General features: G+C 40.6%; 1 protein-coding gene across 1 annotated transcript in view; it reads right to left on the bottom strand.

Annotated features, from left to right (window-relative positions):
• LOC106086597 (vesicular glutamate transporter 2) overlaps positions 1 to 12008 on the bottom strand; it is a 355269-nt gene that overhangs the window by 113484 nt on the left and 229777 nt on the right. Inside the window, exon 3 of the mRNA XM_059360684.1 lies at positions 3049 to 3078. The gene's annotated coding sequence lies outside the window, so the exon portion shown is untranslated. The remainder of the gene's footprint in view (positions 1 to 3048; positions 3079 to 12008) is intronic.

Genomic DNA, 12008 nt, shown 5'->3' with positions numbered 1-12008 from the left:
AATCAAAATAAAGCTTTGTGACAGTATATTTCGAATTTTACGTTGGTATAAGAATTCAAGTATCTGGGTCACCTCCTACCGTTCCGCAGTATAGTAGATATCGACAATAAAAGACTGAAATCAATTGTCGTTTGGTTCTTAGCGTCGGGGGGACCGACTCTCTCTCCTCCCAATAAATGCAACGCCAAACTGTCATCTAGGATGACCGAGAATATATTGTACTCAAATGAGAGGATGTGTCAGAGGGAAATTTCCCTCCCCCCATCCTACCCAAAACCAAAAGGAATTAAAAATAATATATGAATAATATGAAATAATATATAATGGCCGATCAGTATAGAACAGGACAGAAATAAAAGCTCTTTGGTAGTAGAGTACACTTTTTACCCTCAAATTGGAATAGACAGAGGTGGACCTGCGGATCTTTAAGAATGTTGTATCTCAAGAGGTCGCTTTGAAATATGACTTTGAATGTATGGTTGCCCAAAAAGTAATTGCGGATTTTTCATATAGTCGGCGTTGCCAAATTTTTTCACACCTTGTGACTCTGTAAGTGCATTCTTTCTTCTGTCAGTTATCAGCTGTTACTTTTAGCTTGCTTTAGAAGAAAGTGTAAAAAAGTATATTTGATTAAAGTTTATTCTAAGTTTTATTAAAAATGCATTTACTTTCTTTTAAAAAATCCGCAATTACTTTTTGGGCAACCCAATAGATAACCAATACAAAAAAATTAATTAGTGTGAATCTGAATGAGACCCCTTAGCCTTGAATATTTTGATAGCCTCCTTCAAAGTGCTTGACAAAATCGTGCTCTACCACGATGCTGATATAACTTCAGGGTCCGCCTCTAAACTCCCTTCAAACCGGTCATGATTGCCTCCTATGGCGTATTTGATAGTAAAAAACGAATTTGATATCCAAGTTTGAGGCCAAATGTTTGGGGGTCGTGCCAACCCATAAACTCCCCCTAAACCAATGGCAATTGGGGCTCAAATTAAAGAAATTTGAGAATAGAGCACGATGCTAATATTTTTCATATGCCATGTAAAACTTCTATCCAAAGAGTTGTTGCACTGCGGCACGCTGTTCGGACTCAGCTATAAAAACGGAGGCCCCTTATTATTGAGCTTAAAACATAAATCCGACTGCACTCATTGATATGTGAGAAGTTTGCCCCTTTTCCTTAGTGGAATGCTCATGGGTATAATTTGTTGTTCGCTTCTAAGTACGTTGGTGGCCGCCTCAGTCTCCACACTTCTCAAACTGGACATATTTGTGGATTATGGCAAAAAGGGGTTCTAATCTGTATCTGTTTCATGGCCAAATGGTTTATAAATTCATCCTAAACCACACATATATACCGACTATAGCAATATGTAGCTCCAATGTGATTTTTGGGAATGGAGTATGAATCTGATGCCCACTTTTGGGGCAAAGAGTTTGGCTACTCCAATCCACCACCAAATCCAACATAATGAAGCAGATCTAAGATCCAAACTTTAATGGGCGGACCCTACCCTTACCCTATTTTTACAAACGACATATCTCGGAGATGGGTGGGGCGATTTAGACGAAATTTAGTTTGTTTATAATAACTTAAAATACAGAAATGTTTATCCTTATTTAGGGTGGATGGGGCCGCCCCACCTCCAAAGCCACCAACCAAATAGAATATAAACCAATAATGACAATATGGGACTCAAATGAAAGGTATTTGAGACCAGAGCACGAATCTGATATATGTTGATCCCCTCAGCCCCCAAAACACCCCAATACCGAACATATTTACTGACCATAGCAATATAAGGCTCCAATGAAAGGTATTTGGGAGAAGAGCACCAATATAATATCCACATTGGCGCGAAATATCTGAAAAGCCGTACCGGCACCCCCAAACAGAACTTATTTCCTGACGTGACGTTACAGGGCTCAGATAAAATAAGAGAGTGAGAGAAGGCGCAACGGAGCGGACCCTTTCCAGCTAGTTCTCTCTAAAAACAAAATTTCTTTGAAATTTTCTCTAAACACAAAATTTTTTGTAATTTTCTCTGACATGGCATTTTCTTTTAACACAAAATTTCCATGGAATTTTCTTTGAAAGCAAAATGTCCATGAAATTTTCTTAAAATATCCATGATTATATTATAAATCAAAAATTTAACATCTCAAGTTAGCAAGTTGTTGCATTCATGCGGAAAATTTTCAGATCGCCGACTACATCAATGCATTTCTTTTAAATGCTAATTCAACCATTATGGCATGGCCATTGAAATGCTTCTCCAAGATATGCGACTAAAAATTCAACAAAGAATCCCACCAGAGAAAAATCTGTGCCAAAGTTTTCCTATGAATGGTTGAATTAACTAACGAATGAATGAAAGCAAAGCAGCAAAGCGTTCAAATTTACATTTCTATGCACAGTTAAATTGTTTTCAAAATCAAAATCTCTCCATTCAAAGTTACAGCAATTTGAATGGGTCACACAAATGTGGAAAAGCAAACAACACAAAGTTTACAGATTGTGTGATCGGTGTGCGAACCAAGTGCTGCCAGAAAGTGGTCTTCGATGACATAGTGGCGATCAAAGAGGAAAGAAAAGCCGCATAGAAAAGCTTTAACTTGGAATTATTTTTAAAGACTTTTTTTTATTGCAGCCCAATAGATTAAAGCAACTGTTTTGGGAATTGTTTTAAATATTTTATGGCTGCCTCATAGATATGTTGAATTGGAAAAATCGTAAGACTTGATTAGGAACAGGTCATAAATTACAATAAAATTATTACAATCACAGGGATTATGTCTCCATATATTTGTATATAGTGATGCTTTAAGTGTAGTAATTAGTCATGGTTAATATTCTGTTAATCTATCACGCTTGATCATTGGCCAACTAATGCGGGAATGTTCTTCTATCAATGCAAACAATGCAATAATCTTTGGGAATACCAATTAAGATAAACAAATTAATCATTTGTAGGCCAAATGAATTTTTATAAGGTATTTCTTAACAAAAGGCATTCGAGATAGAGATGTTGGAAACACACTTACCTTATTTCGGCTTCATTGGAATCATTGGATCTAAAATAATAAAAAGAAAGAAAAAATATAGTCATGCACAAAGACAAAAAATTGTTTACAAAATAAATTATAAATTTAGGTTAGGTTAGGTAAGGTTGTAAAGACAGCACGGATATTAATCCGCCCCATGCCACCATGGACATACACCTAAGCCAGTGATCGTCTTATTGTACATTCTAAGTACTAACAAGTAAAAAGGCGTTAAGTTCGGCCGGGCCGAACTTTGGATACCCACCAGCTCGGGTATATATGTAAACCATCTTTTGTCATAATCCGGTGCCCCATAGCAGCTTTATCGAAATATTCGATTTGGACCAAATTCGACACGGATATTGAGAGGTCTAATAAGTACAAGTCATTGTTCAATGTTGTAGAACAAAATATTGGTCTATGTGGTAGCCATATCCAAATATAGGCCGATCTGAACCATAAACGACACGGATGTCGAAAAGCCTAACATAAGACACTGTGTCAAATTTCAGCGAAATCGGATTATAAATGTGCCTTTTATGGGGCCAAGACTTTAAATCGAGACATCGGTCTATATGGCAGCTATATCCAAATCTCAACTGATCTGGGCAAAATTAAAGAGGGATGTCGAAGGGCCTAACACAACTCACTATCCCAAATTTCGGGGAAATTGAAGAATAAATGTGCCTTTTATGGGGCCAAGACTTTAAATCGAGAGATCGGTATATAAGACAGCTATGTCCAAATCTGAACCGATCTGGGCCAAATTCAAGAGGGATGTCGAAGGGCCTAACACAACTCACTATCCCAAATTTCGGCGAAATCGAAGAATAAATGCGCCTTATATGGGGCCAAGACTTTAAATCGAGAGATCGGCCTATATGGCAGCTATATCCAAATCTGAACCGATCTGGGCCAATTTCAAGAGGGATGTCGAAGGGCCTAACACAACTCACTGCTCCAAATTTCGGCGAAATCGGATAATAAATGCGCCATTTATGGGCCCAAGACTTTAAATCGAGAGATAGGCCTATATGGCAGCTATATCCAAATCCGAACCGATCTAAGCCATATTCCAGGAAGAAGTCGAGGGGCCTAACTTAACTCACTGTCCCAAATTTTGGCAAAATCGAACAATAAATGCGCCATTTATGGGCCCAAGACTTTAAATCGAGAGATCGGCCTATATGGCAGCTATATCCAAAACTGAACCGATCTGTACCATATTCTAGGAAGATGTTGAGGGGCCTAACTCAACGCACTGTCCCAAATTTCGGCAAAATCAGACAATAAATGCGCCATTTATGGGCCTAAGACTTAAAATCAAATGTATAAAATCGGTGTATATGGCAGCTATATCCAAATCTGAGCCGATATGGGCCAATTTCAAGACGGATGTCGAAGGGCCTAACGCAACTCACAGTCCCAAATTTCGGCGAAATCGAACAATAAATCCGCCATTTATGGGCCCAAAACCTATATCCGAGAGATCGGTCTATATGACAGCTATATCCAAACCTGGACCGATCGGAGCTAAATTAAAGAAGATTGTTGAAGCGCCGAGCACAACTCACTATCCCAAATTTCGAAGAAATCGAACAATAAATGCGCCATTTATGGGCCCAAGACTTTAAATCGAAAGTTCGGTCTATATGACAGCTATATACAAATCTGGACCGATCTGAGCCAAATTGAAGGAGGATGTCGCAGGGCCCAACGCAACTTACTGTCCCAAATTTTGGCAAGATCGGACAATAAATGCACCTTTTAATGGCCTAAGACCTTTAATCGAGAGATCGGTCTATATGACAGCTATATCCAAATCTGGACCGATCGGAGCCAAATTAAAGAAAATTGTTGAAGGGTTGAACATAACTCACTGTTCCAAATTTCCCAGCTACATCCAAATCTGAATCGAACTGTGCCATATTCCAGGAAGAAAGTCGAGGGGCTTAACCTAACTCACTGTCCCAAATTTTGGCAAAATCGGACAATAAATGCGCCTTTTATCGGCCCAAGACCTTAAATCGAAAGATCGGTCTATATGGCAGCTATATCCAAAACTGAACCGATCTGGGTCAAGAAGGACGTAGTAGGGCCTAACACCACTCACTGTCACAAATTTCAGCAAAATCGGATAATAAGTATGACTTTTATGGGCCTAAGACCCTAAATCGACGGATCGGTCTATACGGGGGCTATATCAAGATATAGTTCGATATAGCCCATCTTCGAACTTAACCTGCTTATGGACAAAAAAAGAATCTGTGCAAAGTTTCAGCTCAATATCTCTATTTTTAAAGACTGTAGGGTGATTTCAACAGACAGACGAACGGGCATGGCTAGATCTTTGTAGACTTTTACGCTGATCAAGAATATATATACTTTATAGGGTCGGAAATGGATATTTCGATGTGTTGCAAGTGGAATGACAAAATGAATAAATCCCCATTCTTCGGTTGTGGGTATCAGAGAACAGTATTGGCCCCTTGGTCCGCCATGCCTTTAGTCATTTAATGCCCACCAAAGGAGAGTTTCTTCCTCCTCCTCTTCCCTATGGAAGACCTCCGATTTCTCTCATATAGACCCCATATAAACCGATCTCCCGAGTTGACTGCTTGAGCCCCTGGAATTCGCAATTTTTTTCCGATTTCGGTGAAATTTTGCACATAGTGTTCTCTTATGACTTCCAACAACTGTGCCAAGTACGGTTCAAATCGGTCTATACCCTGATATAGCTCCTATGTAAACCGATCTTCCGATTTGACTTCTTGAGCCCCTGGAAGACGCAATTTTCATCCGATTTGGCTGAAATTTTGCATATGGTGTTCCGTTATGATTGTCAACAACTGAACTGAGTACGGTCCAGATCGGTTTATAATCTAATATAGCTCCCTTGTAAACCGATCTCCCGATTTGACTTCTTAAGCCCCTGGAAGCCACAAATTTCGTCCGATTTGGTTGAAATTTTGCACGTAGTGTTCTTTTATGATCTCCAATAATAGTGCTAAGTTCAGTTCAAATCCGTTTGTAATCTGATATAGCTCCCATATAAACCGATCTCCTGATTTGACTTCTTGAGTCTTAACAAGCCGCAATTTTCGCCGGATTTGGCTGAAATTGAGCATGTGCGGTTCCGTTATGACTTCCAACAACTGTGCCAAGTACGGTTCAAATCGGTCTATAACCTGATATAGCTCCCATGTAAACCGATCTCCCGATTTGACTGCTTGAGCCCCTGGAATCCTCAATTTTTGTCCGATTTGGCTGAAAATTTGCACGTGGTGATCTTTTACGACTTTCGTCAACAGTGTTAAGTACGGTGCAAATCGGTCTATAACCTGATATAGCTCCCATATAAACCGATGTCCCGATTTGACTTTTTGAGTCCCTGAAGGCCTCAATTTTTGTGCGATTACGGTGAAATTTTGCACATAGAGTTCTCTTATGAGTACCAACATCGGTCTATATCCTGATGTAGCTCCCACATAACCGGTCGCCCGATTTGTCTTCTTGATGGGGATAAAAGATTTTGGGTATCTTTTAAAAATTGAATGAAAATTTGCTTTTAGAATGCTTTTTATGGTAAGTATGTGGAATATGGTATGCAAAGCCAGCTACTGTGGCACAAGCTTTCAGAAATGCTATTTGAAAAACCTCACACCTACATGTGTATGTATTGTACGTATTATGGCACACCAACAAACATATTGAATTATAAAATATGATATTACCATACAGAAATGAAGTGGAGCATATCTGAAAAAGGAATTGGAACGCCACAACTCGCCACATGAAGAAATGGCCAACGATCGATTTATGAAAAACCCTGACAACAGACGGCAAAAGGAGAAAAGCAAAGGTGCCCCAAACTAACCGGTCATAAAGGACGGACAGATCACATCGTTCTAGCACACACCCAAACACATGGCAAACATGCATTACTGCAACCACACTTCATGGTTCTTTGGCACACCGTACCAGAGGCCTTTTGAAAATGGGGCAAAAAAAAAAGAAAAGAAAAATGCTTTTACATACACTGGAAGTGCACTCTCCTCAGTAATGTTGCATAAAACTGGGCGGCAATGAAAGACAGAGCCAGAAAGAAAGAAGGAAGACCAGAAAACAAAAGCAAGCAAGAAACTCCAAACAATGTCTTCAGTATAGCACTCACTGTCTTGTGTATGTGTGAATGTATGCATTATGCCTTCCTACATAAAATCAATATTGCCTTACAGCTTCCTTTGGATGTGGGTAGGCTGTATGGCAGCAGAATGTTGTTGGGCAGAATGGCTGTGGTGGTCTGGTATTTGATGGTTACTTTTACTTACTTTACATTGAACAAGAAATAACAATAAACTACTCAACTGTTTGTGCTGTCAATGCACAGTGATTTGCAGAGTCAGCGAGCAAAACTTTCTGTGAGGCTTTTGGTTGGTTCAAGAGGTCGCATCAAGGGATCGATTTATGGACCTATCTGTGACCGTTAAAGGGCCAGATCAGATAAAGATAAAGGTTTCTAGGGGAATATGAAGCCAAATCAAAGCACCACTTTATATGAAAGCTATATCCAAATCTAAACCGATATAGTCTATTAGCCATCCCCAACGACCTAAATAAGTATGAAGTTTCTGCCCAATATTTCAAACGGATACCTTCATTCGTGTAAACTCTATCATGATTACGAGAATCGGATCAAGGAATAGACGGAAGGACGAGGGTATTGGCTATGAATGACAAGAAAGTCCAAGATGTATATACTTTATAGGTTTGCAGGTCGATATTTCGGGAAGTCAATAAGTAAAAGCATGTTAAGTTCGGCCGGGAACTCAGCACCATGGATTCTGCTAAAAATTAATACAAACTAAAGTTAGTTGAAGGAGATAAATTTATTCCTCATACCAAACTTCTGTCAAACCAGCAAAAATTACAGCTTCTAGCAACCAAGAAACCGGTTTATATGAGAGCTATATCAGGTTATAGACCGATTTGTACCTTACTGAGCACAATTGTTGGAAGTCATAACAGAACACCACATGAAAAATTTCAGACAAATTGCGGCTTGTAAGGGCTCAAAAATTCAAATCGGGAGATCGGTTTATATGGCAACCGAGAAACCGGTTTATATGGGAGCTATATCAGGCTATAGACCGATTTGTATCGTACTAAGCACAGTTGTTGCAAGTCATAACAGAACACCAGATGCAAAATTTCAGACAAATTGCGGTTTGTAAGGGCTCAAAAAATCAAATCGGGAGATGGGTTTTGATGGGAGCTATATCAGGTTAAAGACCGATTTGAACCGCACATGACACGGTTGACACAGTTGTTGAAAGTCATAACAGAACACTATGTGCAAAATTGTAGCTAAATCGGACAAAAATTGCCCCAATGCAATAAAGCCCCAATGCAATAAAACCCCAAACTGAAAGTGAAATAAAAACCCAAAATTGGGGCTTTATTTCCTAATGAAATAAGACCTCAAAAAGTAACTGTGACATGAGACCACAACAAAATGAAAAGCACCCCAACCTAAAATGAAGTAAGACTCCAAAATTTGGGGCAAAATGTCTGGCAAATATTTCGAAATGTGATTCTCTCTCGGTCTTATTTTCAATATTTGTTAAATAAAGCTGCAAAAATTAGGTTTGGGGCTCTGTTTCATGTCCACTTATTGGGGTTCTTATTTCATATGAAATAAAGCCCTAATTTTTAAAATGAAATAAACCCCCAAATAAAGAAATAAAGCCACAATAATCGTTGTTTTTGTTTTATGTATAAAAATTTAGGGCCTTATTTCAATATCCGTTTGGGGCTTTATGGCATAGAGGCATTTTTTCATACCGCCTTCCAGGGGCTCAAGAAGTCAAATCGGCAGATCTCATTATAGGGAGCTATATCAGTTTACAGGCCGTTGGAAGTCATAAAAGAACACTAAATACAAAATTTCAGCGATAGCGGACGAAAATTGTGGTTTCCAGGCGCTCAAGAAGTCAAATCGGGAGATCGGTTTATGTGGGAGCTATATCAGCTTATTGACCGTTTTGAACCGTACTGAGCACAGTTGTTGAAAACCATAACAGAACATTATATGCCAAATTTCAGCCATATCGGAAAAAAATTGCGGCTCGTAAGGGCTCAAGAAGTCAAATCGGGAGATCAGTTTCGATTCGGACAGTACTTTCTAAGGGCTCAAGAAGTCAAATCGGGAGATCAGTTTCGATTCGGACAGTACTTTCTAACAGTCGGACAAAAATTTAAGCTTCCAGGGGCTCAAGAAGCAGTATGCGTTGTTTTGGTTTCGCTTCTGGTGAAGTTAACCTACCACGACAGTCCAGAGTTGCTATGGGTCAACAACGTTTTGGCAGATGCAGCCAACTCAATTCTCATTGTTGTCCCACCTGTTATCAGAAGACACACGAGGCATGTCATCAGCTCATCTATTTAGCAAACCTACTGAACTTACGAATATAACCTAATCACTCTGGTTTCACCTCAACCGAGTTGCACAGTTCGTATATGGGCGATATACATATCTACCTACTTGTGCTGTATTCGATGTAGGTGTTGATGATCATATATTTTGTTCATGTACCAAATTTAGGTTCAATCGGGATCATGGCTGCAGATGTCTCAGTTGGCTGAGAAGATCATACTCCCAGTCACGTAAATTTCATCCCGGTCCGCCTATTTCTTTTTCTTTTTGTCTTGTGGGGTGGCTTAGGTTTCTGTTTTTTTGATTTTTGCTGTCTGTCTGTCTTTGTTTCTGCGTCTTATTTTCTCATCTACAATGGACCAAAGATCTCCGATTAAAGGGGCTAGTTAACGAAGTTGCTAGTGGAGTGCCCTAGTTTTTTCTATTTTCTCCCACTGTGCGTTGGATGCAATAGTGATGAGACAGGGAGACAGGTAGACGGTGGAGCATATTTAGCATCACTTTATCTGCCCTTCCACTCTCCGACATCGCCATCGCCACCCATTCTGGAGCTGCAACAGACTGTACTATAAGGTACTAATAGGGTGCGATGCGAACTCTCACCACATTTCGTGGGGTAGTACCAACATTAATAAGCGGGCAGAATTATTGAATACTGACGACCTAATAACACTAAATATGGGTAACACCGCTACCTTTGTTAATAGGATTAGTGAGGAGGTTTTGCAAATGCAAATTTTGCCCATGAACATTCCACTAAGGAACAGGGGAAAACTTCTCATATATCATTGAGTGCAGTCCGATTCATGTTTAAGCTCAATGACAAGGGCCTCCTTTTTAGAGACGAGTCCGAACGGCGTGCCGCAGTGCGACTCCTTTTTGGAGAGAAGTTTTACATGGCATAGTACCTCACAAATGATGCCAGCATTAGGAGGGGAAAACCACTGCTGAAAGTTTTTTCCGATGGTCCCGCCAGGATTCGAACTCAGGCGTTCAGCGTCATAGGCGGACATGCTAACCTCTGCGCTACGGTGGTGAAGGGGGTTTTAGGTGTGACAATATGTTCGCTACATTAGGTTTAGAATAGCACGGTAAGCTGCCGTAATAAGTTGAAAACCAACTGAACAAAATTCGGAAGACTACCCAGAAGAAGACTTGAGCAAGATAATTAAGATTGTCCAAGGAGTCTTCTATGACGACAATGTCAACCGGAATATGACTGCAATAGTGGGGGGAAATTAGTCCAAGAAACATCCTTGGATGACCGGGGAGATTCGCCAATCCCCATAGGATTTCGCAGTTCTGTTGACCGATTCGCTGTTTCACAGTGTTACATGAGCGTTCATAGCCCACGCTCTTAACCCGGACTGCGTCGACCCGAAAGGATTTCGGTTAACCAAGTCGCCAGCCCTTTCATTCCCCCTTACTCAGCAATGGCCCGGCACCCAAACGATGCGGATCGTGTTAATCTCAGAGAAGGCCTTTATACCCGTCTTACATCCCAAGACTGTTTGTGACATTACCTTCCTGCTTGTTATTGCCCTTATGGCCAGTTTACTGTCCATAAAGATGTTGACACTCGACGTTTTTCGTGTTATAACCATACCACCTCACACATTGCATGATCGCTCTGATCTCCGCCTGCAGGACCGTGTTATGGTCAGGCAGTCTAAAACAGATCTCAGTCCTGGGTTCTCAATGTAGACCCTCAAGCCCACTCTGTTCTCTAGCTTTGATCCTTCCGCGTAACACGGTCTTCCAGATGGCAATACTAGGGTTCCGTCAATCCAAGACTGTGTCGATGGCAGCAGTGCCTCGCACGCGACTACAAATGTCGTCCCAAGTATCCGACCGGAAACCTCTTCCATTCGTTCCTGGTTTCCTATTTTGTCGCCCCGATTATACCGCTATGGTATGAGCTGCTCCCATCCTCAATTCATTCTCCCATCACCTTAAGTCGCATAGCCGTAATGACTGCCTCACACTTAATCTGTCTGTCTATGGGTCGGATATCTAGAATAGCCTCCGGTGCCCCAGTGGGCATGGTACTCATCGCTCCGCCCATGCGCAGACAACATGCATTTTTCTACATCGCAGTCCACCAAACTACTGAGGCGTATTTAAGTATTTGTCTAATCACGCTCCTGTAGAGCAAGTGGACTATACTCGGATTCAGGCCCCATTTGGAGGCTACGACCCGTCTACATAGTGCCCAACATCTGTGAGCCTTCTCGGTAAGCTCCTAAATATGATTCTTCTAATTCAGTTTCCTGTCCAAGATCAAACCCTGACACCTCGGATTCACTATGGGTTATATTACCCAACATCTGGGAGCTTTTTCGGTACGCTCCTGAATGTGACACTTCCGAATAATTTTCCTGTCCAAGATCACCCCTAAATATTTCACCTTGTCAGATATCGAAATCGTTCTATTGAGTAAACGTGGTGCGTCAAATTGGCCCACCTTTATCTTCCTCGTGATCAAGCAGATTTCGGTCTTTTTGGGTTAACATTGAAACTCCTA

The sequence above is a fragment of the Stomoxys calcitrans genome, chromosome 1 (genome assembly GCF_963082655.1).
Source record: "Stomoxys calcitrans chromosome 1, idStoCalc2.1, whole genome shotgun sequence".
In the NCBI taxonomy this organism is placed as follows: Eukaryota; Metazoa; Arthropoda; class Insecta; order Diptera; family Muscidae; genus Stomoxys; species Stomoxys calcitrans.
Note: the sequence above shows the minus strand (reverse complement) of the source record. Positions and strands in the feature narration are given on the sequence as shown.